General features: G+C 39.0%; 1 long non-coding RNA gene across 6 annotated transcripts in view; it reads left to right on the top strand.

Moving 5' to 3' along the window:
• The window catches only part of LOC138757685 (uncharacterized), a 74,885-nt gene extending 57,926 nt beyond the window's left edge, over positions 1 to 16,959 (top strand). For 5 of the 6 annotated variants that reach the window (XR_011353820.1, XR_011353824.1, XR_011353818.1 and 2 more), the window contains one exon: positions 16,661 to 16,959. This is a non-coding gene — a long non-coding RNA (uncharacterized lncRNA). Of the gene's footprint in view, positions 1 to 132; positions 507 to 16,660 lie in introns of those variants that run through there. The other variant, XR_011353823.1, reaches the window with a different exon arrangement.
• The last annotated feature ends 11,040 nt before the right edge of the window (positions 16,960 to 27,999 follow it).

The following is a 27,999-nucleotide window of genomic DNA, read 5'->3' as shown; positions in this document are numbered from 1 at the left end:
AATCAGTGTTCGTTTGTTCAGATAGTTTTTTGTTAATCTAGAGAGACTCCAATGTAATGTTTGCAAACATAACAGTAGATTTTGGTTGGAAACAGGAATGAGATAGATTTTCATTAATATATTGGTAAACAGGGAGTCTGCAGATGCTGGAGAATTTGAGCAATGCCCAAAAGTGCTGGAGGATCTCAACAGGTGACATAGGATCCATGGAGAGCAAGATGCAGTCACGTTTCAGCCTGAGCTCTTCTTCGGGAATGCCAAGAATGTGTATTGCATTTATATAATGCTCTGTGTGATCTCATATATCTGTAGTTTGTGGAGAACATCACAGTTAATATCTCTTAAACAATAATAGAATATAATGATCAGAAAATGAATCAGTAAAGGCAGCACCTTTAGCAGTGCAACAACCCCTCAGTTTCCTACTTGATTGTTAATTTAGAGGCTACATGTCCAGGAATTGGACTTGAACCTACAAACCTAGTTCAAAGAGTAAAGCTTCTCATTATGGGCATTTTATAAGGAACACTTTTAATGACTTTCCCTGGTTTGAAACTTAAAGAAGTCAAGTAAAATCTAACAATTTCAAGTGTTGATCACAATTATTATTTGTAATACATATGCTTTGATATGTATTTTGTAGGAGAGCCGTTACTCCAGGTTAGATTTCAGATTTCAGATTTATTGTCAGAGTATGTACATCTCGCATGACATACAACCCTGAGATTCTGTTTTTCCTGCGGGCAAGGCAGAATTTCCATTGGTTGGTCATGCGAGAAAAACTGTACTCAATGTGCACATAGAAACAAATAAAGAAATATAAACAAATTGAATATGCAATACAGAGAGAAAAAGATAAATAAAATGTAAAAGTAGAGGTCCTTAAATAAGTCCCTAATTGAATTTGTTGTTGATGGGTCTAATGGTGGAGAGGTAGCAGCTGTTCCTGAACCTGGTGATGTGAGTCTTGTAGCACCCATATCACTTTCCTGATGGCAGCAGCAAGAACAGAGCGTGTGCTGGGTCATGTAGATCCTGGATGATTGCTGATGGCAGGTTTTTGTAGATGTTCTCAATGGTGGCGAGGGTTTTGCCTGTGATGTCCTGGGCTGTGTCCACTATCATTTGTAGCTGGTCAGCACACTTTCCTACGCACACTGGTAGAAATTTCCCAGGGTTTTCGATGTGCTACCAAACATTTGCAAACTCCTGAGGAAGTAGAGGTGCTGACATGTTTTCTTCATGATGCCATTGGTGTGTTGAGTCCAGGAAATAATGACTCCCGAGAACTTAAATTTACTCACCACGTCCATCTCTGGTCCTCTATTGATCATTGGAGTGTACACCTCTGATTTTCACTTCATGAAGTCAATAATCAGTTCCTTGGTTTTGGTGACATTCAGAGTGAGGTTGTTGTTGGTGCATTGTCAACAAAGTTTTCAATCTCCCACCTGTAGGCTGACTTATTCCCCTATTTTATACAACCCACTACAGTGTCATGAATTTGTAGATGATATCGTCATACTGAGCCACACAGTCATAGGTGTATAGCCAGTAGTGCAGAGGGTTAAGAGCGCAACCCTGTGATGTTCTGGTAACGATAGTGATCATGGAAGAGATGTTCTTTCCAATCCTTACTGAGAGCAGTCTGGAGGAAAGCAAATCCAGGATCTAATTACACGGTGGGGTTTTATGTAGCAGGTCTTGGAGTTTGCTGATCAACTTGAGCGGATGATGGTGTTAAATGGCAAATCGTAGTCAATAAAAAGAATCCTGATGTATGCATCTTTGCTATCCAGGTGTTCCAGGGCTTTGTGTAGAGTCAGTGAGATGGAATTCGCCACAGACCTGTTGCTATAATAAGCAAATTGGAATGGATCAATGTCACTTTGAGTGATATGGTTCAACACCAACCTTTCCAAACATTTTTGCATCCAGAAAACATGGCCTCAAATCTTTTATCCTGTCCTTCCAAATGTCTTTTCTATACTAAAATGAGGATGGTGGAAGTTTAAAGTAATTTCTGCATGTGGCTCAAGATGTCCTAAATCAGACCTGCTTGACTGATATACAATGAGATTGACAGCTGTGAAAGAAAATATTAGGGGCTGCATGTAACAACCAGCTGCGGCATATGTGTCGCGACCCCACTGTCAGGCTACACCACACATGGCCTGGGCAAAGCAGCGAGCAGGCAAGGCGCTACCAAGATGGAGGGAAGGGGAAGCGAGGAATGAACAAATGAGTTAGGTGAGGATGAAAAGGAATGAAGGTGCAAGAGAGCTGTGGGGTACCTGTACTGTAGCCATTTCTCAATCATTTTCTCTTGTAAGTGTTAACTTCTATTCATGATCTTATGACTGTATGTAGTTACTTTTATTTTGCATACGATGCTTATTATTACCTGTTTTATTATGTACTGTATTATTATGTTTAAGATACTTTAGTGTATTGATGCTGAATAAGGACCATATGTACCTGTTCGACTTGCATACAAATTTGAATTAAAAACATACCTAGGTAATGGAACTCATTTTTAACCTGGACGGAGTCTGCCTGAGTTAAATGCACTTTAATTGTGTGATTCACATCACTGGAATGAAGCAATATGTTTTAACATTATTAACTTTTGATTGAATTTCAACATCATACACACCATCATTAACAACTGTTTTGAATGGATATGCATGATTGAGTATGTAAGATTGTATCATATGGAAGACCCTATCAATACATTTATTTACTGTCTGCCACCTTGTGATAGTGAGGGACTAATGCAGTTTTACAAATCATAATTTGTACTTGATTACAAGGAAATGTTATGGTCAGCGCCAATAGATGAGGTTGATGGAGACATATCATTGTAGGAGTGGTTAGGGGAGTTGAAATAGTTGGCTACAGGAAGCTCAAGTTCAGGTGTTCAGTGAAAAGGTCACTCAATCTTCATTTGGTCCCACTGATGTAGAGGAGGTCACACCAGATACATTGAATGCAGTAGACTAGATTGGACAATGTGTATGTAAATCTCTGTCTCACCTAGAAAGATTGGTTGTGGCCACGGATTGAGATGAGGGAGAAGATGTAGGTACAAGTTTTGCACCTTCTGTGTAAGCAGGTGGAAGGAGGTGAGGGGTGGGAAGTGAAAAGTGGACTCGTGAGTCTCAGAGAGATTTATCCCAGCAAAACAGATAGGGATGGAGTGGCTGCTAATCAGATCTCACTGAAGTTGGAAGTTGTGTCAGACGATAACTTGTCAGATGTGAAGGCTGGTGGGGAGGAAAGTGTGGACCAGAGGGACCTTATTTTGCTTGTGGAAAGGTAGGATATGGGTAGAATTATAAGAAATAGAGAAGATATCAGTGTATAAGGTAAGGAGGAATTCACATTAATTGAGAAAAGAGGACATTTCAGATGATCTTGAGTGGAATGATTAATCCTGGGAACAGATAAGGTGAAGGCAGAAGAATCATAGGACGGGATAGGAACAGGTATGATCAGGTATCTATGGGAGACAGTGGGTTTGTAGATATCAGTATATAGTTTGTCTCCTGAGATGGAAAATGATGGGTCAAAGAAGGAGAGAGGTGCAAGAAATAGCTCAGCATGTAAGCTGGCAGTGAAGAAACCTGTGTCAAGTTCTGCATGGGTACAGGAGATAACACCAATCTAGTTATCAATGTTGTAGAAAAAGAGTTAGAAAGGGGCACCCAAGTAGGATTTGAACAGAGACTGTTCCACATATCTGACAAAATTGCAGGTGTAGCTGAAGCTTATACATGTGTTGATGGCTACACTCTGTATCCAGAGAAAATGGGAGAAGTCAAAGGAGAAGTTATTCAGTGTGAGGCCAGGTTCTCCCAATCAGAGGAGAGTATTAATTGATGGGGTCCGAACTGCAACATGTTTAAGCAAGAAGCAGTGAACCCTGAGGCATTCCTGATGTGGAATGGGTATGTAAAGAAATTACATGTCCAAGCTGATGATCCATGGGCAATGGAGAATTGGAATTCTTCAAAGACATAGAGAGTGAGAGTGGTGTCATGGATGTAGTGGAGGAAGGGACTCTACAAGGGGGAACAAGCTGGTGGAGGAGTGAGGAGATGTTCAGTGTATTTGGAGGAGGAAGAAATAATGAGTCTGCAGGGCAGTTCTGTTTCTGAAATTTAGAGAGAAAAGCAGGTGGTGCACGGTTGTGGAACTAACAGGTTTGAGGTAATGATGAGGAGATATCCAACATTTGGCCACATTTTGTCCATTCCTTGATGAAGTCGTCAAGCCTGAAGCATTGGTTATGTATGTATCTTTATCTTTGATACATAAAGTACACTGTTTGACCTGCTGAGTTTCTCCAGCATTGTGTTTTAACTTATCCACACGGTTCTACTCTTCAGATATCGACTTTTTAAGGATTAAAGAGATAGCACAGGAGCATAAAGTTTCACATGATATTGAAACAATTGAACAGTCATCTTGAGAAAAAAAAGTCCATTCAACAGTTAATTTTAAACAAAGCTGTGTCTCTGAGTTCATCTGCCTGAGCAAGAACACAAGTTGGTGCAAGACAAATAGCAGGGAATTCATGCCCTCCAACCTTGTGTACTCAGAAACACAATTATGCTGTTATTTATGTTTAAGTTTATTTGTCATCTGATCGTACCAGTAAAATCTGACAGAACACTGTTCTCTGTTCCACAGTATAGAACAATCTAAAACAAACAATACATATACACATATGTTTCTTTGGCTTGGCTTCGCGGACGAAGATTTATGGAGGGGGTAAAAAGTCCACGTCAGCTGCAGGCTCGTTTGTGGCTGACCAGTCTGATGCGGGACAGGCAGACACGATTGCAGCGGTTGCAAGGGAAAATTGGTTGGTTGGGGTTGGGTGTTGGGTTTTTCCTCCTTTGCCTTTTGTCAGTGAGGTGGGCTCTGCGGTCTTCTTCAAAGGAGGCTGCTGCCCGCCAAACTGTGAGGCGCCAAGATGCACGGTTTGAGGCGTTATCAGCCCACTGGCGGTGGTCAATGTGGCAGGCACCAAGAGATTTCTTTAGGCAGTCCTTGTACCTTTTCTTTGGTGCACCTCTGTCACGGTGGCCAGTGGAGAGCTCGCCATATAATACGATCTTGGGAAGGCGATGGTCCTCCATTCTGGAGACGTGACCCATCCAGCGCAGCTGGATCTTCAGCAGCGTGGACTCGATGCTGTCGACCTCTGCCATCTCGAGTACCTCGACGTTAGGGGTGTGAGCGCTCCAATGGATGTTGAGGATGGAGCGGAGACAACGCTGGTGGAAGCGTTCTAGGAGCCGTAGGTGGTGCCGGTAGAGGATATTAGAATTAATCAATAGTATAGTCACAGAGTTATTTTAGCAGTCATTCAGCATTCTCACGGCCCATGGGAAGAAGCTATTTCTCAGCCTGGTGGTTTTAGCTCTGATAATTCTATATCTTTTTCCCGACAGGAGTAGCTGGAAGATGTGGTTTAATGTCTAAACACATTTCTAAATGGTTTTACTTTGACTGTCAAGTAACAACAAATAATTAGCTTGAATTTTACAACTGTAAAATAAAGACAAGGGGTCCAAATTTGCCTGATCTCATCATCCTGCTGTTAGTATATTGGCACGAGTGCAACTTTTTTCCCTTTAATCCATGGTAGTATATAAAATGGAGACAAATTAGCTAAGTAATTCTGGTGGTAAGTGCATAAGTACAATTGTAGTGAGCAAGAGAGAGTTAGACAGCAAACAAAAGACATTGTTCACATACCAGAGTAGAAGAGTTGATTGAATTTGTATCTCAAGATACAAGATACTCTGTTAATAGATCTGTTTTTAACCAGGGTTAATTCTAAATTATGGTGGATCTGGTTTCAAGAGTTTTCCAGAGCATAATGGCCACGCAATTGGAGATAGTATGTGAGCTAGACTCGCATCACTCAAAAGTTCTCTCAATGTCAATCTTAAGTGCCTGAAATCGTGAGTATTCACTTAGATAAGACATAAGAGGCATTGATTGGGGAGATTGTTCCCATACCTCACTGTGCACCCCCCCCCCCCCATTGAAATGTCAAATAGTGTGCATAGTTTTTAACTGAGGGGAGGAAAGTTGAAGGAGATTTGCAAGGCAAGTTTGTTTACCTAGAATGTGGTAAGTGCCAATGAAGGTGGTTGAAGTAGATCTGATAGCAACATTTAAGATACATTTAGAAAGATGCATGACAGGCAGGGAATAGAAGATACAGACCACGCACATGCAGATCAGATTAGTTTAAATTGGAATCATGATCAGTACAAACATGATGGGTCAATGAGTCTACTGATGTGTTGTACTGTCCAATGTTCTATGCTCAAATAACACTTGTGCTTACATCACAAGTCATTGTCTCATTTACAAATTTAACTGGCATACAGATTCACATATATTTACTATAATAACCATGCATGTGGGTCCCTGGCCACTATCATTTAAAGCTGAGTGCTGAACCCTTGCCAGAACCAAGTCAATGGAGCAATTAAAGGTGAAAATGCCATAAAATTTGACAGCTGATGATTGTTCACCACCTCATCTAACATCTGGCATCAGATCTGTGAGGTTCACAGAACTTTTATCCACCTGCAGTAGATGTATTTGGGCAGAAGCCAATCATTTCTCTACATGCTATCATTCCCCATCTCTTGCCAATTTTCTTTTACTCTTTATAATGAAACTTCAATTCCTGTGGAACTATACAACAGATGATATTGATTATGAACAGCTGTGTTTATTCACTCTGGAATGTAGGAGGCTGAGGGATGTTCTTATAGAGGTTGACAAAATAAGGAGGGATGTTATAGACACTCATAAGCTTATCCAAGGCAAGCAAGTCTAAAACTCTGACCACAGGTTTGAGGGGAGAGAAGCCCATTTAAAGGAGATATGAAGATGATTTTTTTTTCCCTGAGTGATGAGAGGTTATTTGGCATGAACATCCAGAGAAATTAGTGGAGACAAATACAATTAAAATGTTTAAAAGGTATTTGGACAGATACATATATAAGCAGGGTATGTGATCAGAAGAGGTGGTCTACTCTGTATAGTCCTTTGATTGCGTGATTTAAATGATATTGACAATGAGTTTATTATCAGATAGCAGATATATTTTGCCATGTACATATACATCAAATTCTTAATTGCTGCCAAACAGGTAGTTCATGAACAAAAGAACTATATTCATCTTCATTAAGTTAAAAAGAGATAATAAATACAAAAGATAGATAAATAATAAATATTCACAATCTACCACACAGCAAGAAAAGAAGTGGTGTTACGATAGTGGTGTCAGAGCAGTCCATGATTAGTATAACAAGAGAAGGTTCCAGAGCCTGATAACCATTAGAAAGAAATTGTTATTGAACCTAAAGGTGCTGGCATTCAGGTATTTCACCTTCTTCCCAAAGAAGTTGTTGTGACCAGGGTTATGGCTTTTTTTTTAGGTCACATACAGTCCCCTCCATAAAGTTTGGGACAAAGACACCTTTTTTTTTCCCTTTATTTCTCCCTGTGCTCCACAATTTTAAATGTGTAATCAAACAATTCAAATGTAATTAAAGTGCACATTACAGATTTTATTCAAGGATATTTGTATATATTTTAGTTTGACCATATAGAAATCACAAAACTTTTCTTTACATAGTTTCCCCACTTCTGGGCACCGTAATGTTTGGGACATTTGGCTTCATAGGTGTTTGTGAGTACTCGGGTATGTTTAATTGCTTTATTGGTGCAGGTATAAGAGAGTTAGGCTTGCTTCTTAGCTTTTCTTTCTTTATTTTTAATATTTTATTGAATTTTCACAAATAAACATTTATGGAATGCACAATAAAAATGACAAATTACAAATTACATAACTCATCAAAATATAAAACCCATGCAGTGCATCCATAATATAAAAATACACAAAAAAGAAAATTTTATCACATATAAGCATGACTCCAAACACCATCCACAAATATTTTTTTTCCATATCTGTCATGAGTGCCTGACCTCCTTATTGTAATGTTTACAGTGCCCCTCATAATGTTTGGGACAAGGACACTTTTTTTCTTCATTTGCCCAGTGTGCTACGGTTTTAAATTTGTAATCAAACAATTCACATGTAATTAAAGTGCACATTCCAGATTTTATTCAAGGTTATTTGTACACATTTTGGTCTGACTATATAGAAATTACAGCACTTTTTATACATAGTCCCTCATTTCAGGGCACCATAATGTTTGGGACATTTATGTCACAGGTGTTTGTGAGGACTCAGGAGTGTTTAATTGCTTCATTGGTGCAGGTATAAGAGAGCTAGGCCTGCTTCTAAGCTTTTGATCATCTTTGGAGTCTATATTCACACATGAAGACTAGAGTTGTCCCATTTAAAGTCAAAGAATCCATTATGAGGCTGAAAATCAAAAATGAAACAGTAAGAAACATGCTTAAATTTTTGGATTACCAAAATCAATGGTTTGGAACATCATTAAGAAGAAAGCGAGTACTAGAGAGCTCAGTAATCACAAAGCAACTGGCATTACAAGGAAGAATTCCACTGGTGATGAGAGAGAAATCTCATCATAATGAAAAAAAATCCCCAAACACGTCTGACAGATCAGAAACTCTCTTCAGGAGTCAGGTTCAGATATTGTCAATGACTAGTGTTTGCAGATGACTTCATGTACAGAAATACAGAGGCTACACTACAAGATCCAATCCATGACAAAGGTGGGATTGGATTTCCTTTATGCCTCCATAACTTTGATACAGGTTAATCATGGTCTCATCTGTCCACAAGACCTTTTTCAGAACTCTGCAGGAACTTTTAAATACTTGGCAAACTGCAATCTGGCCATCCTTTCTATGGCTAACTAGTGGTTTGCATCTTGCATTGTAGTCTCAATATTTTTTTTGCATAAAGTCTTCTGCAGACAGTAGCCATTGACATATCTATACTGCCTCCTGAAGAGTGTTTCTGATGTGTTGGACATGCCTTTGTGGATTTTTCTTCATTATGATAAGATTTTTTCTGTCATCAGCAGGAGAAGTCTTCATTGGAGAACCAGTCCCTTTGTGATTACGGAGCTAACCAGTATACTCTTTCTTCTAAATGATGTTCCAAACCATTAGTTTTAGGTATCCTAAGGTTTGGGTGACATTTCTTATTATTTTATTCTTGTTTTCAAGCCTCATATTGGCTTCTTTGACTTTCATTTGCACAACTCTAATCCTCATGTTGAAAAATGGCAACTATAGACTCCAAAGGTGATCAAAAGCTTAGAAGCAAGCCCAGCTCTCTTATACCTGCACCAATGAAGCAATTAAACATACCTGAGTACTTACAAACACCTGTGAAGCCAAATATCCCAAACATTATGGTGCCCTGAAATGAGGAGACTATGCAGAAAAAGTATTGTAATTTCTAGATGGTCAAATCAAAATGTATACAAATGATCTTGAATAAAATCTGGAATGTGCACTTTAATTACTTGTGTATTGTTTGATTACAAACTTTAAACTGTGGAACACATGGGCAAATAAAAGAAAAGAGTATTATTGTCCCAAACATTATGGAGGGTCCTGGAGATATCTTCAATGGATTGGAGTTTGGAGCCTGTGATGGACCTGGCTATGTTTGCGACCTTTCTCACCCTTCTGCTTTTCTGGTAACTTAAATTGCCAAACCAGGCAGTAATGCAACCAGTCAGTATACTTTCCATTAAGAAACTGATAAAGTATTCAACCACATGCTAAATCTTCTCAGACTTAATAAGTATAAGCATTGATGTGTCTTCTCTGTTGCCTCAACGTGCTGACTCAAGATTTTTGAAAAATGGACTCACCTCCATCCCTTTCCTGAATTTAGTTCTAAGTTCCAGTGACATTGAAAGCAAGATTGTTGTTCCGGCACCACAATACGAGATTCTATATCTCCATCTTCTATTCTGACTCATCATTTCCATTTACTTGGCTAACAATGGTGGTATTGTCAGTGAAGCTATACATTGTGTTGGAGCAGAACTTAACCACATAGTCATGTGTATGGGGAATAGAATAGAGTACTCAGCGTGTAGCCTTAGGGTGACCACGTGCTGATTGTCAGAGTAACACTGGCAGCAGAAATAATTAATTCTTTTGAATGAAAAAGAAAATTATCTGTGAAGAAAGATGATCTGATCACAAGCTGAATTATTAAAAACTAAGAATGGGTTTCAATCAACAATCTCATCAGTGCATTTGTAACATATATTTGTTTAAAATATTTTCACATGATGCAAGATTTGTTAAGATCAATATGTTGGCAAGCAAGGCTAAAATATCTTCAGAATAAAATCCATATTTCTGACCCCTGGCTTCTTTGAACATTTGTCCTCATTAAAAGGGGTGACACAGTTAGTGAAGTGGTTAGCACAATGCTGTTAAAGTACCAACGATCAGGATCAGTTTTCCAATCTCACACTGTATGTGAAGAGTTTGTGCGTTCTCCTCATGTCTGCATGAGTTTGCTTCAGGGGCTCCAGTTCCCTCCCTCTTTTCAGAACGAACTGGGGGGTAGGCAGAGCTCAGGGGTCTTTGAAAATTGCTGGTTATAGACAGTGAGGAGCTGATGGGGCCCGTTTAACTCCATTGTCATGCTTTTAAGGTGACATTAAAAATTAAGTCCCAATTACACGGCAGCACAGAGCTGCGACATCACAAAAAGTTTAAAGTCTTTATAGTCAGTACCACGCATGGTTAGAGTCACTAACCATGCCATGGACATCCACTGTATGCAATCTGGAGGCCAAGGAGACCCTCTGGCTCACCGGCATTACTGCAAGGGAAAAGTGCCACACCATCTCGGGGTATATGAATCTCTCTGTGCACCCACTATTGAATAGTCAACTTGTCACGTGACCGTTTACCTTAACATCCATCATTGACTTGGTGAGCTGATGCAGCTATCCTGATCGAGTGTGATGGAGGCCAATGTTAGGTCACTGCTTATCACTGTTATGGAGAGATGTGGTGTCCAAGATGGTGGCCACCAGGGCCTGCATGCGATGCTGTTTGATCTCAAAGATGGTGTCCAAGATGGCAGGCCCAAGGGCCTCACACAACACTGTTCAATCCCGAAGATGGCGCCCATGATGACAACCCCTATGGTTTGCACATGGTATTGCTGGCTCCTGGCAATGGTGGTCCCCACGATCCACACACAGCGCTGATAGGAAGGGTTTAGACTTTACACACTTTGGCATAGTGTCCCTTCTTCTTGCAGTTGGAGCAGATCGAATCCTTTGCTGGGCAGCGTTTCCTCTGGTGCTAGACCAGACCACAGAAGTAGGACTTTGGGTGCTCCTGGATTACCGCAGCTGTGGTCGAGACACTGACAGATCTGGGTGAAACAGTAGAAGGCATTCATGGAGATTTGCTGCCCCGGTCGACTCATTAGTGGAGTGAAGAAGTGAAACTGTCTCCCATGATGATAGCACCCAGGATAACCACAAGGCGACCATGTTATTTGACGAGAGCAGCTCCACTGCTCTCCACAGACCGAGCTCCCTTTGTTCCAAAAGTCTCTGGTGAATGTAGGCATCCCTGATCAGGTCCTCAGTGCACTCAGAAGCAGTCATGGCCTTACAGTCAAAGGCCCTACCAAGGGTTTGCAGGGCCCAAAGGTGACCGAGTCACTATAAGATGCCTGCTCTAGACAACATTGATCTTCCTCAGGTACTGGCCTTTAAGAATGTCCATGGCCTCCTGGTATGATGTGGCATCCCTGATCATAAGTACACCAGGATGCCAACTCAGGAGTGCAGTACCTGTAATTTATCGGTCTCTGGCTGCATGATGGCTGAAGATGCCCACAGGAATGCTTCAAAACAGCGTAGCTAGAATTCAAAGTTGGTAGATATCTCAGGTGATTGATGGTAGATTCCAGCTTTTCTGGCTTCAGGATCTGCTCCTTTATATATAAAAAATATTTTACTGAATAAAATCAATTACTCAAGACTGAGGTTGGGAAACCAATAAGCTTTTATTCACTAAAGAGCAAAGGCACATCCACTCTGCTCGACTGTCCTGCACTATATAAAGTAGAACAGTCACCTTTATACAGGAGCCTGTTAGAGGGGCTACAGGTTCAGGCGGCCCATGGATATGCCCGACCAAATACATACTCTGGTGTTTACTACATAATTAAATTCTGATTTTCAACATTCATGATATTTTGCTTTTGTTTTAGTTCTAATTCTCTTCCAATCAAAGCCCACCCAAAAGAAGGTCTGCTCCTCTCTGACAAAATTTCTATTTTCTCTCTTAAATTGTTTATCCTCTTTACACTTTGCTGGTCTTAAATTCTCCCATGAATATCTTTATTTCACTTGTCAATATCATTCTATTTGATAGTTAATGTCATAATTTTTTTTGTCTACTGTTGTTTCTCATTTTCCTAACTTGCTTTGAAATGATTCCACTTATTCTGATAAAAGGTTAGATTTGTTTCTCTTTATTAATGATAATTACAAAATGTCTTGTAATAACCTTAGGTCACCTGCATAAAGCTGCATCACTAAAACACTGGAAATTACTTTCTAAGATGAGAATTGGATGGAAAGGTTGGCAGTTCAACATACCACAATATATGCATATTTATTCAATATGCAGTAGTCTCAACTTCAAGCTATTTGCTCCACACAGCCATTTACTATCATGTTTAGCCTGATGCTATACTCTGTTGCTCTGTGAAGCTACATATCGTAACTTCATTATGTCACTCAACCTCTGGCCCCTCTTTCTCCATCTTCAAAGATGTTTTGTTTGGAAGCAAGAGATTATTCAAACAAGAGGTCACGAGTTAAGAGTTAGGGGGGAAAAGTTTAGAAGTAACATGAGAGGGAATTTCTTCACTCAGAGTAGGGTGTGAGTGGATTGATCTTCCGAAAGATGTGGTTGCAGCAAAGTCAATTTTGTCCTTTAAGGAAAAGTTGGATCGGTATATGGATTGGAGGGGATTGGAGGTTTATTGGGAAAGTGATCTCTTAGATCAGTACGGACTAGAGGGGATGAGATGGCCTGTTTACATACTGTAATTGTTATATGGTTATTACTGCACAATAAGGAAAATTCTCCAGATACAACATCCACATGTTTAATTTTTGCAGGAAGCAAGGTGGAGATTGATATTCCAAAAGTGAATGAAAGAGTATATTGGATATCTGCTGTTGGATCTTCTTTTTTTATGGCTGGTATGAAAAAAATTAATAATCTTTTTTGAAATTAGTAAACAAACCCAGTCTTCCAGATGAAATTAGTTTACTTAAAGAGCATGGTACAGGAGGTATGGTATTAAGGTGGATAGAGAATTGGTTGAGAGACAGGAAGCAAAGACTAGGAATGTGCAGGGTGATTTGGACAAGTTAGGCGAGTGGGCCAGGACATGACAGATGCAATATAATGTGGATAAATGCGAGGTTATTCACTTTGGAGTTAAGAACAGGAAAGAGGATTATTATTTAAATGGTTTCTGTTTAGGAAAAGGGGAAATGCAGAGAGACTTGGGTGTTGCTGTGCATCAGTCGTTGAAAGTGGGCATGCAGGTGCAGCAGGTGGTGAGGAGGGTGAATGGTATCTTGGCATTCATAGCGAGAGGATTAGAGTACAGGAGTAGGGAGATCCTGCTGCAGCTGTACAGGGCCTTGGTGAGACCACACCTGGAGTACTGCATGCAGTTTTGGTCGCCTAATCTGAGGAAGGATATCCTTGCCTTGGAGGCGGTGCAGAGAAGGTTCACTAGACTGATACCAGGGATGGAGGGGCTCACATATAAAGAAAGGTTGGATAGACTAGGCTTGTATTCTCTGGAATTTAGAAAATTGAGGGGGGAAACTTACAGAAACGTATAAAATTCTTAAGGGTTTAGACCAGGGGTGTCAAACTCAAATTCACGGAGGGCCAAAATTAAAAACTTGGACTAAGTCGAGGGCCGAACTAAATATTTATTGAAAATTTTCAACAACATCTGCATGTTTTCTCTTCTTTCAACATATGTAATGTTAAACTTTTTCTTATTAAAATAAATGTTTAATAATAGTTTTGGATAAACTCTTTCCAGAACCATTAACAAATGAGAAATAAAATATTCAATAAATAATATTTCTCTATAGAGGATTTGTCAAATGTTGCTAGTGTGCTGTCGAATAGTAAAATCTGAGGGCTATTGAGAATGTGGGAGAATAACATGATTACTGAAACAATCAAATGGGTGACTGATTGTGGGCAATAACTCTAGCAGGGTTATTTGCCATGCCCTTTTTTCCATTGGTACAGATATCCTTTGATTTACACACTTTTCAAGTTTTATGACTACTGAGCTTGTATCCAGGTGCAGGACCATTTTTAACCAGGAATATATTTATCACTGTGACATGAAACTATTGGAAGATCGTTTTATCCTGAGATTAAAATTCACAGGCACTCAGGCCTGTGTGCGGGAGGGCGGGGTTTGCGGGCGATCGGGTTGGACAACGACAGTGTGGGGGCATTGGCTCTCGCTGCAGGGCGGCATCTCGGCGGATCAGTGGCCCCGTCACCGTGAGTCGCGGGTCGGCCTGCGGCAGGGAGGGGGAGAGGGCAATGGTCCTGGCGAGGTAAGGCCCGAGGCCTCCAGTTCCGGGCGCTGGGAAGCGGCCTTGGCTTCCCCTGACACCGGCCAGGCCCCAAAACCAGAGTCCACGGTGAGACCCTGCAACGTAAACAGAGGAGGTGGGGGCAATTAGTGGGCTGACACCAATGCGTTCTGGGATTTGTTGTATTACTGTGCATGCGCTATACTGGCGCGGCGGCCAGCGGGCCACCTCTAATACATTTTTGAAATGATCTTGCGGGCTAAATATAATTATATCGCGGGCCAAATTTGGCCCGCGGGCTAGAGTTTGACATGTGTGCCCTATGCCATTGGAACTCTGTAATTAGTAAGGGATTGCTTAAGGTGGGATGTGAGTGGAGAGGAAAGGGTGAGAATCACTGCTCTAGACCCAATTGTTACTGAAATATTTTGCTTGAGAAAAATTGTCATTGGCCCATTTCCTTTAGCGTTCTGAAACCGTGCACATGACGAGTCAATGAGTAATGATTAAAGCAGTGGTCTTCAAACTTTTTCTTCCCACCCACAGACCACCTTAAGCAATCCCTTACTAATCACAGAGCACCAATGGCACAGGGACGCGAGTGGAAAGAAAAAGGTTGAGAACTGTTGTATTGTGGTAACTCCACATCTGATTAGGTTAATTGTTAGGCAAGTGGTCAGAGAAGGACCCCCCCCCCCCCCACCCCAAGAAAGGCTTAAATCACAGGAACAAAATAAGCTTCCGTCTCACTGCTCCCAATCTTACACATAGTCCTGATGTGGAATGTGGGGTCGCAGCTCCACATTCACCCGAGTTCAGGTGCTGTCTGTGTGGAGTTTGTATGCTCTCCCCTTGTCTTGGACCAACAGGTCGGTCGCCTGACGAAGGCACCCAAACCCCCCGTTGAAACGCCGGCGTCTGGGGCGGTGGAGAAATTGGCTGAGAAGAGCGCATTGCTCCCACCCCCCTCCCATGGTTGGAGAGGGATTAAACTGCGATCTCACGGCGCCGGGCTCATCTCCAACAAAAGGAGCGGGAGGCAGGGTCCGCCGCGCACAGAGTGAGGGGGAAGGCATCGCCAACGAGACGTTCGGTCCGGCGTCGCCGCTGAAGCGCAGACCCAGCGAGGATGGTCCCCAACTCCAGCCGCGTCTGTGTGTCCGGGAGCCAGGCGGGCTGAGTGCGGCGCTCCGATCCCCGGGATTCGGGACTCTGAGATCCCTCCACACCTCCGGCGTCTTCATTTTCACCTTCAGTGTGCATGCGCTATACTGGCGCGGCGGCCAGCGGGCCAACTCTAATATATATTTAATATGATCTTGCAGGCCAAATTGGCCGGCGGGCCAGAGTTTGACATGTGTGGTTTAGACAGACAAGACGCAGGAAGGTTGTTTCCAATACTGGGAAAAACCAGAACCAGGGGCCATAGTTTAAGGATAAGGGGGAAGTTTTTTAGGACTGAGATGAGGAAAAATTTCTTCTTTCAGAGAGTGGTAAATGTGTGGGAATTCTTTGCCACAGGAAGTAGCTGAGGCCAGTTCCCTGTCAATATTTAAGTGTAAGTTAGATTTGGCCCTTGTGGCCAAGGGGATTCGGGGGTGTGGGGAGAAGGCAGGAACCGGGTATTGATCAGCCATAATCATAATGAATGGCAGTATAGGCTTGAAGGGCCAAATGGCCTACTACTACACCTATTTTCCTTGTTTCTATGTTTACTTCTGAAACACCTCCATCAAATTTGTGTGCAGTAGAAAGCATTGTAATGTGCAGCCAAGTTTGGTCAGGATTGCCATTGCCATATCCTGCAGACCTCTTTAAATGCTATTCATGCCTCAAATAACTGCAGCAATTGTGTCCGCTCAGATCTACTTCAGATATTTCCATATTTTTCTCCTTCAAGCCAAACCAAATAAGCTTCACTATTGAGGTTACATGTATATGTGTTTCTGGCTAGCTGTCCTGATCAAGTTGAGAACTTGCTAACAGGAGCTGCAGTGATGTGATGGTACTTAATAACAATATGTCTCTCTCAGGCTACCATTGTGACTGGACCCGCATTGTACCCTTGTGCATGATATAAGGAGCAACGAGCCTGTTGACTTGCTAACAGCTGAGGTATATTATTGTCAGACAGATTCTTGCAAACTCAAACATCCAGATCAGGATGAGAAACTACAGCCTGCTCTCCAGAGACAACTAAGGTATATTTTGTACAGCTTACTAGGCTAGTGGAGACAGTAAGCCTATTTTAGTTGTGGATTACTTATAGAAAACCACAGAGAAGGCAACTGCTATATTTAACAATTAATAAAGTACCTTCTGTCACTTTGCACTTTTGTTTACAATACGTGACTTCTTAAACCCTCCAGGTTTAAATTGTCAGATTGTTATCTTATGGAAAATATCTGATTTTCTAAGTGTTTGAGGCAGAATGGTTGGATAGGTGAAACATTCAGCAGGATGCAAGAATTGGTTTTGAAATAGACAGTTCCAACTGCCGCTTGTGGCTGTGTTCGCTGTTACATTCTCTTCTTAAGACATTCATTCAGAAGCAAGTCAGAACAGAGCCATCTTTTATGAACAAAGAAAGCCTTCTGGGCTTGGCAGAACAGAATGAAGCAGTGAAGAATCAATCTGGAAACTGAAAACTCTCATGGAATACCCCAGTGCCAAATGAAAAAAAAAGAATGGTTCATGTTTACTTGAACCTGTCACCGACTCAACTTCCTTTGACAGTTAATATAAATGTTTCCATGATATTATTTTGAAAAAAAAGTGGGGAGTTATCCTCAGGGGCTTGATCTATATTCAACATGCAACCACAACAAAAATATTATATAATTATCATCAAAATGTTACTATGCAAGCTGATTTTATGCAAATTATCTGCTAATTTACCTAGATTGTAACAGGATATTTGCCTTAAAAGTTCTTCATTGGATGTGTAAATATTTTGAAGCGACTGGAAACCATGACAGATGCCATAAAGATACAAACTTCTATTTTCTTACAGCTGTGATTCAATGAAATTATGCATCTGTAGGAAGAGAAACACTGTTGAGTTTGAAAACATTCAATATTACCCATACAATCGATGCATGAATAAAATTAAAATGAATTTTAATGTATCAAATGGACCAGTTCAGTGGATTCCTTAAGCTAGAATGTGCAGTGGTAGATTTTAAATTCTCTTCAGTGTTCTTGAAGCTTTTGCAAGATTTCATTTAAATCCATCTCTCAGATCAGATCAATGTATTCCTTATATTAGTTTTTACACTGCTCATATTGGAACAATCATCACAACTCTTAAATCCTTCGCATGATTTAAATTAACTTTAAATTTAAGTCAATAAAATTATTGCAGATTCTTGAAGCAATTGTGCAATGCTCAGATTGAAATCAATAACTACAACTCTATTTTAATTAATTAAACAATCAGATATTTAAGGTCATATAGGATGAGATGAGGGACCTCCTCTCTTTTATTCTTACCTTCACCTGAAAATTTAAAAAAATTCATCACGAGGTTTTATATGAGTTTCTTCTCCAGATATTTGATACATGATTCACTTTGTTCCTAGTCACTTGTTGACCATGTTTGTCCATGTTACTCTGATGGTGGTCAGGGGCAAAGATAAAAAAGGCAGAATTAATGCTGAGGATTAACAGCCCATCCTATTGGAAGCTTCAATGCCAGGTTTTACAGATAGGTAATAAGGACACATGCCTTCGTCATCTGTTTGCATTGAACAAAAAGATATTCAAATAAAATTCAGTCTCATTTGATAGACATTCTTAAGTCGCATGCCAGAATGACAAGGATGTCATGTCTAGATTGGATTCAGCCTTGATTGTTATAGACTTATAATCACACACTGATCAAAATGCTCACAACCCGCCACCCTCTCGACTGGCTCCACCAACCTGTATTTGGCCTGTATCCCTCTTAACCTATCCTATCCACATTTTCATACACATTTTTTAAAATATATCTCAATAATACTTGGCTCAATCACCTCCTCTGGCAGCCTGCTCCATACACTCACCACCCTCTGGGTAAAAAATAAGCTGAAATTGAGGGAGCATCTTCCAAGCTACATTTTGAGTGGTGCCAGAGTATGAAAAAGTTCCTGGTATAATTTCCAAAATCAGAAAGGGAGAAGAGGGATACAACAATCACTTGACCATCAGCCTAACAGAGGAAGTCAGGTAACTTTTAGGTAATAATTTTGGGCAATGGATATATGAACATCAAAATAGATGTTTTCAAGGGAATTTACAAATCAAAATGTGATTTTTGATGCATTAGTTTCAAATTTACATTTAATGCCACACACTGAGGTACAGTGAAAAACCTTTTATTGCATGCAATACAGCAAATTTATCCATACACAATTAGAACAGAGTAGCAGTGAGAGATTGGTTCTAATGGAGTAAGGGGAATGTTGTTTTACACGTGAGGTTTGTTCAGTAGCCATATAGTAGCAGGAAAGATACTCACCATGATAGGCTGAAGGAAAGCTAATGCTGTCTGCTTGTTTACAAAGGGCAGTAGGGATAAGCCTGGAAACTTTAGCTCTGTGTGCCTTACATTAGTGGTAATGAATACATCAGAGAAGATTCTAAGGGAAAGGATTTGTGTTCATTTGGAAAAGCGGGGACTGATTAGGAGGAATCAATATGGTTTTGTGCAGGAAGATCATATCTCACAAATTTGATTGAGCTTTCTCAAGAGCTAAGAAAATTGATGAAGGCAGAGCAGAATGTGTGGCTTATGTGGATTTTGGTAAGGCTTTTGAGAAGGTCCAACATGAAAGGCTGGTCCAGAGATTAAGGCAGAAGATATCTGAGACATGTTTGCAAACTGGATCCAAAATTCAAAATTAACTGGTGATAGGAAGCAGAAAAGGGATGTTTTTCTGACTGGAAATCTGTATTTTAAATTTTAGACATATAGCACAATAACAGGCCATTTTGGCTCCCGAGTCTGTGCTGCCCAATTTACACTCAATTAACCTACACCCCCTAATACGTTTCGAACAGTGGAAGGAAACTGGATTTCCAGGGGTAAATCCAAGCAGAAACAGGGAAAAGGTGTTGGACTAACCACTACACCAATTGACCTGTGTAAGTAGTGTACTTCAGGAATCAGTCCTTGGACCTTTGTTCTTGGTAATATATATAATTGACTTGGAAGCAATGCAGTTTGTATAATTAATTAAATTGGCAGACAGTGCCAATTTAAAAGTTAGTGTTGAAAAGGAAAGAAAGTAATGAAAGGATACAGATGAATATGGATCAGCTGGAAGGTTGGGCAGAGCAGTGGTAGATGGAATTTAGTCCATGCAAATATAAAGCAATGCACCTTGGGAAGTTAAATTCTGGTAGGACAGAGGCCTTAGACCATTTATGTGCAGAGAGGCCTTGGTGAGCAAGTCCATAGCTCCCTGAATGTTGTGACTCAACAGGATAGGGTAATGAAAGAAGCATTGAGTGTGCTGGTCTTCAAATTGAATCAATTCTAAAGCATTTTAGCAATGTGACTTCTTGAGTCATAAACAGATGGACAGTCATGCTTGAAATCAAGTGCAAATTATGATATTTATGCTTTATTCTGGGCATTATCTCCTTTGTTTGTTGACAATGGTGTATGTTCAGCCTTTTAAAGCTATAGCACTATTGCCTATAAAATAGGAAAGCTATCATCTCACATTATATAACTTTGGCATTTGCAGTGAAAGACATTGTGATCTTCTGACCACATATTTCCGCTTGAATTTACAAAGCATTGCTTATTGGTGTAATTTGCTGTCCTGAAGGAAAACAAATGACTTTTATCGTATGTAGAGCACATTGGAGCTATTGTTCTAATAAGTGGAATTGACAGTGCCGAGAGGTCTTGCTAAAGTTGGTTTCATGATGATAAAACCAAACCTGTGCAATGAAGCTGAATGGCAAAGTTTAACATACTCAAAGTAAATTTAGTCAGTCATAATGAAAGTATGTTACGAGCAATCAATCCCTGCCATTACTTATGGATGCAAGAAATGGTGACATGAGTGTTTAAATTCCTTTAAATTTAAATGAGCATGGAATTTTAATTATATTAATAGGTTTGTTTTATGACCACATGGTTACAAGTAAGAAAAGGATTTTGGTTCTTACTATGCAACATGTGATCAATTCTGCATTATCCAACTATGAAAATATTTTTGAAACATTTGTACCTTTGCACATAATCTAGGCCACATTCAGCATTAAAAGAATTTACCAAGAAGATATCAGTGTAATTAGCTCCCAGTGATTCTGTACAGAGGCTGAGGTAACCAGAACCTTCAGGAAGGTGAATCTTTGAAAAGTGTCTGACCAAGACGATGAACCTGGCTGGGTCCTAAATATCTGTCCAAACCACCTGGCTGGAGTTTTTGTCTACATATTTAACCTCAGGCTAGAGCAATTAGACCACCAATGCTTTTAAAAGGTATCCCTCATTCCGGTTCCCAAAAAGAGCAAGATGATGAGCCTCAAAGATGATAGGCCAGTGACACTGGTGTCTACTACCATGATGAAGAGAATTGAAAGGTTGATTATGGCATGAATCACCTCCTATTTCAGGTCTTGGACCCATTTCAGTTCATTCATTTTCACAACAGGTCAATGGCATAGAAAAACATTCATAAAATCTGAAAAAAATTATATAAAAAAGGAGAGTTTCTCTTCTCTCAGTGCCCCCTCCCCAGATTTGAAAGAAAAGGGGACAGACAGCAGGGAATAGAGGGAGATAAAAAGAAAGAAAATAGAAAAGAAAAAGCAACAGGTGCAAAGTTTGACATCTCAGAGTCACATTATTTTACAAGTATTAAATTTCTAATAAGAAGTATACTAATTGGTAAGCATCAAAATAAATTACACAATCTGGGCATTTAAGTAATCTAAATAAAGTTGCAGAATTTCAATGAACATTCTATATCTATTCCTAAGATTATGAATAATCTTCTCAAGGGGAATACAACTTTGCACTTCCATGTTCCAAAGATCAACGTGAAGTAGGGAATCAGATTTCCATTTTACCACTATACATTTCCTGGCTATTGACAACACAATTTTAATAAATTTAGATTTACATCTGGAGAAATTAACTTTTATAGCTGCCAAATTCCTAAGACGAAACAATTCTGTGTCTTGAGGGAAGTTCACCCCCACAATTCTATCCAAAAGGGTCTTAATTTTGTGCATTCTAACCAGTTAGAATGTAAAAAGGGACCTGTACCAACATCTATACCACACCTAAAACACCTATCAGAAAAATTTGAGGTGTGAGATATTATTAGTGTAGAAAATTATACTGAATTAGTTTATATCTAGAATTAATTAAGGTAGATATATTATCTACACATAGATCAATTACAATGCCCAAATCTGGTTCCCATCTCTCCCTTGATCTATGTAGCCCAGATTTTGAGCTTTGATCTTGGATCAGGGCATATATATGAGATAAATTTGGTTGAATTCCCGTTTCGAATTAGAATTTCCATGTCTGAGCACATTGGTAGGACAATTAATGGTCCCCATTTCTCCCTAAAAAAAAATCACAATTGGAAATAGCAGAAGAATGTGATGTTAGGTAACATATTAATTTCAAAAGACATAAATTGTCTCTGTTGATCACAACAATCTTCTATGCACCTGATATCATGTTGGTTCCAGGTAGCCAAGATTCTATTGCCCAAAGCCATGATGACATCTTTGAGGATTATCCCTCTTTGAATCCCACAAATTGTTTAATTTTATCCCAAATATAAATTATATGTTTCTATTTATAAATAAATTCTTCTGGCATCTCATCTCCTACCATATGCAAGCCAATTATAGAATTAGATCAGATCATTAAAAAAAAACTTAAATTTGTAATAAAATATACATTTTGTTGTTTTTTTCTGATAGAATTTTTAATTGTGATTATGTCCTATAACAGGATAAGATACTGACTCATTCTTTGTTATTATAAAATCAATGTATTATTGAGGTCCATGGCATATTAAGGGTCCTTTTGTAGAATTTCATTTGTCCAATCCTATTAAATTTTAACTTCTCACCAGCAGCCACTGGTTCATGTGCTTTGATACATTGGGATGAAAATATCAGGTTCCAGTGGACAGTCTACAAGAGTACAAGTCACCTTATGAACTTGAATTACAACTGACCACAATCTAGTTCACACTTAATAGCCAGTTGTGAACTTTCCAGCAGGGGTCACCAAATAGCTATTAAGAGTTGGAAATTCAATCATTTGAGTTCAGAGGGAAACAAGTAAGACTGCAGATGCCAGAAACAATGCACAAAATGCTGGAGGAACTCATTGGATCAGACAGCATCCAGAGAAAGGGTAACATAAATATCGAAGGGGTTTCCACCTGAAATGTTGACTGCCTTTTGCCTTCCATGGATGCTTCCTGAACCACTTAGTTCCTTCAGTATTTTGTGTGTTGCTCAAATTGAGTTTAGAGTTTACTTTGTTTTAATGTGTTTCAAAATATAGTAAATATCTTAGTTTTTGCATGCAACCCAGGCATTGCTAAAATGATGCTACTCTCCAGTCAAAATTGTGATTTAAAATTCACAGAAACATGATAAAAGTAAAATGAGTTTCTAACATTTGAATGTAACAGGCAAATCAGATTATTTCAATAAACCAACTGCCAGCTATTAACTAACTGATATAGCTCACACCAGGGCTCAAACTTGCATCTTCCTTATCCTCACTGCAAAATCTTATAAAACCAAGAAACCAGGTGAAAACATCTTTCAATTTTTTTTCTTCCATTACCTTCAAAGAGATTGTTGCTGACCAGAAATGGGTATAGTAATATATCCACACCATTCCAATTAGATTTGACAGAAAGAAATCTGTTTAATTGAACAATATGGGAATATATTTTAAATAATAGGAAGACATCATATCACACCTTTCTTCGACAGGCATTGGACAAAGCTGCAGAAAATCAGCACAGTTACAATTTATTTAAATTGACCACTTGGTTGAAAGAATGAGATGTTGTAATGTTGATAATTCTTTATTGCTTAATATTCAAATGCTATCTATTTAAAATAAACAGATAGTCCAAATCTTCAATGAAAGACTTCAAATTTTATCCCTCACCAGTCACAAATTTATATTTCTAGCAAAGTTCACTGAACCATCATTCACTGATCCTTTTCCTCTATTGTCCAGCTCAGTCAGATTGTCCTCTCTTGGTACCTTCTTAATTTACCCAAATTAATCCAGGGTATCTTGCGCAATGATTTTGCTTCCCATTTACATAATGTTGCATGGGTTCTCTGAGGATCATTTCAGAATCAGAATTTGTCGCTGTGAACAAGTCAAGACTTTTGGTGTTTTGTGACAGCATCCTGGTGCAAACATTCACATTATAACTATCTTACAACATTGCTATAAAAAGTAAAAATAATGCACAGAAAGTAAGACATTGTCTTTGGTTCATTGATTATTCTGGAATCTAATGGCAGTGGGGAAGAAGCTGACCTTGTGCCACTGAGTGCTCATCTTCAGGGTCTTGTGTCTTTTTTCTGATGCTAGCAGATTGAAGAGGGCATGGCCTGGATGGTTGGGGTCTTTGAGGATAAAGGCTGCTTTCTTAAGACACCATCTTATGTAAATGTCCTTGATGGAGTGAAGTCTGGTGCCTCTAATGCAACCAGCCAGAATGTTCTCCACAGTAAACCTGTGACATACTAAATCTCCTCAGACACCTCACAAGGTATAGCCGCTGGCGAGCCTCCTTTGTGATTGCATCAACATGGATGCTCCAGTTATTTAACTTTTGCGGTGTAATGTATAGTCTGTGTAACCAATTATATTGTATCATACGTAGCCTCGTATTTATTGTATTTCTCATCGTTCCAGAACATAATTTCTCCCATGTTTCCTTTTTTATCTTTATATTTAAATCTTGTTCCCATTTTTGTTTAGTTTTACCATTTGTTTCCTCATTCTCCTTTTCTTGCAGTTTAATATACATATTTGTTATAAATCTTTTGATTAACATTTCCCTCTGGTAAACTCAGATTGCTTCCTAATTTATCCTTCAAGTAGGATCTCAGTTGGTAATATGCCTGCGCTGTATCTCCAGTTATATTGTACTTATCTCTCATTTGTTCAAAGGATAAGAATCTACTTCCTGAAAAACAATTTTCTATTCTTTTAATCCCTTTTTTTTCCCATTCTCTAAAGGAAAGGTTGTCTATTGTAAAAGGGAGTAGCTTATTTTGCGTCAATATTAGTTTTGGTAATTGATAATGTATCTGATAGATGTTTTCGATGTAAAAAAGAAATGGGAACAACAATTCATGCAATCTGGACATGTGAGAGAGTAGAAAAATTTTGGGATGATCTCAATCAGATATTAAATAAAATAACAGAAAACAATATACCAAAGAATCCAGAGATCTTTCTCCTAAGTAACATAAAAAACAAAGAATTTGGAATTGATTTGGAGGATGCACAAAAAAGATTTGTTAAGATAGCCCTAGCCGTAGCAAAAAAATGTATTATGTCAACCTGGAAATTGGAAGATAATTTGAAAATACAACAATGGTATATAGAAATGAATAAATGTATTCCATTAGAAAAAATAACATATAGTTTAAGAAATAATATTGAAATATTTGAACAAGTATGGGAGCCTTACATTAAATACAATAGCGAAAACCTACCGGGGACAAACATTACCTAAGTTGATGGAAGGAGAAGGAAAGAAAAGAATGGACTCTGTAGAATTTCTGGTGTATTTTTGTTGAATGACAACATTGTCTGACTGAATTAATGCAACCTAGATTGTATACCTAAAATGGATGAGAGGGGGGGGGGGGGTGGGGGGTGGCTTGGGAGGAGGGAGGGGGGGGGTGAAAAAGTCACTGTAAATGTGTGAAAAAGAAAAAATGTATATCATGGCTATTGTGATTTATGGTGTGAAAAATAAAAAATTAAATTAAAAAAAAAACATGGATGCTCCAGGACAGATCCTCAGAGATGTTGACATCCAGGAATTTGAAGTTCTTGACCATCTCCACTACTAAACCCTTAATGAAGACTGGGTCATGTACCCTTTACTTACTACTTAAATCCACAATCATCTCCTTGGTTTTGCTGATATTGAGCAAAAGGTGGTTGCCATTATACCATTCAATGAGCTGATTTATCTCCCTCCTGTATGCTTCCTCATTACCATTTGTGATTTTGCTGACATTAGCATCAGATCAACTTCCCAGAGTACACCTAAACAGACCTCTAACCCACATTTCAAGTCATCCACTTCTGCATTTTCAGCAAATCATCTGAAATTCAATCCAGAAAGGAAAGCAAATTCTTCCATTTAAACAATAATGTTACTTAAACCATGTGCTCTGACTGCTCTATCCTTTCACTATTAGATTACATCTGTTTGCAATTTCAACACTGTATTTGAATCCATGAACTATATATCTAATTGGCACATTTATTTCCACCATCACGCTGATGAACGAGCCTTCAGTTCAATGACAACTATATCATTTATTTCTAATATGGCCGATCTTCATCGCCTCTGTTCTTGCTGTCCTGCCAGTTACCCATGTTGGCAAAGTGAAATGTCATCCCCGTGTTTAAGTGCATTTTTGTTTTCCTCTTCAAATAGCTATTGCTTGAACCAACATTCATGAAATCCACATTTGAGAATTGTGTTTGTTTTCAATCTCAAATGACAGCTCTTACGTTTTCTGCTATCCTTGGTTTCAATAATTTTTACTACACTCTGGGCACATAAATTCCCTCTTAAAATCTCTGTTCATTAATCTTGTAATTTCTGATCCTCAAAAGCCAAGCTTGTGATTCTCATTATTTTCTATCCTTTGGCTTAAAGTGGAGTATATGCTTGTGTACCAGTTTTGGAATATTTTTAAGCATTTAGGGAACAACCTCTGATTATTGTACAGTAAACTTAGAACAAAATTGAACTGGGTGAATCACAATAATTGATATATAAAGTCAAAAGACATACAACTAGATCAAAGTGCTAAATTATAAGGAACATGTAAAAGGAGAATGGGAGACGCAGAGAAATTAAGGCAGGAAATTTTAGAACTTTTAAGACTATATCAACTGAAGGCATGACTACCAATGGTCAATCAATTAAATTCAAGGGCATGCAAGATGTGAAGAAAAATCTTTAGCTTTACAGCTGGAAGATATTTCAAAGATGGAGCTGAGCATGGTGTCTGTAGATGCAGCAAGAATTTCAGTGCATATTTACATTGTATGTGACAATAAACAGATTTTCACATTAAGGAAATGGAAAGATTCTGAAAGAAGTATGAGAATTTAAAACCAAGGCACTTAAAATCAAGATCGCCAAGCATTGGGATAATAGGTAAACATGGCTCAGCACAATTATGGCAAACAACAGGGTGACCCATTTTATGGAGAATAGAGATTAGGTAGTGACCAGAATGAATGAGAATATTTTAGTCTAGAGTTAAGATTGGGCACAGAAAAAGGTTTCAGCAATAAATGAACTGAGGTTGGGCCAGACTTGTGGAATGCTACTCACAATTTAAGGACAACTCTAGCTCCAAACAATCTGCATCAGATTCAGATAGATGCCATGAAAATTAGGAGTTGCTAGCTGGAGAATACAGCTTGTGATCAGGTTGGCAAATTTGTGTTCATTCAGCCATATAAAAAGGCTTGACAATTTAAAGACAGCTAGGAGTAAAAAAAGAAAAGATGGACATGGACCAGTTGCTCCATATTTTTGGTGAAGGTTATAATGTTGAAAAGAGCAAAGGATCCGAGGGGAAATTCCTATGCTGTAGTAGCAAAACTGAAGAATAGTTTTTGCTCATGGTTTTCTTGTCATTATATAGATAACAATAAGACCAGGTGCTTGTGGACAGGGAAGATGAGAAGAAATAGTTTAATCAAAATCATGATTTAGGCAAAAGCAGAATAATTTTGCTGCAATGGGAGAGCAGGAAACTGAATGGAGAGATACAAATAAAAAGTTCACATTAGATGAGCTTGAGTAAGGGAGGGGACAAGAAGTTTGGAGACGAGAAAGAGTGAGCATAAGAATGGAGTTCACAAAGATGAAGGAAATTACATATTTTTTTCCTTTGAGAGAGGTGATCACATGGAAAACATGTCTTAAAAGTCTGAGAGATTTTTTTGCATAATTGGAGGCCAAGAAGGTAAGTTGTGCCACCAGCAAGTAAAGTCTAGTTGCGTGGAAACAATTGATAGTCAGTATCTCCAGGTATTCGAATAATGTGGATTGAATTAAATAACAATCATCACATAACCAGATTATCAATGGAG

This window comes from Narcine bancroftii, chromosome 3, assembly GCF_036971445.1.
Source record: "Narcine bancroftii isolate sNarBan1 chromosome 3, sNarBan1.hap1, whole genome shotgun sequence".
Classification (NCBI taxonomy): Eukaryota; Metazoa; Chordata; class Chondrichthyes; order Torpediniformes; family Narcinidae; genus Narcine; species Narcine bancroftii.
Note: the sequence above shows the minus strand (reverse complement) of the source record. Positions and strands in the feature narration are given on the sequence as shown.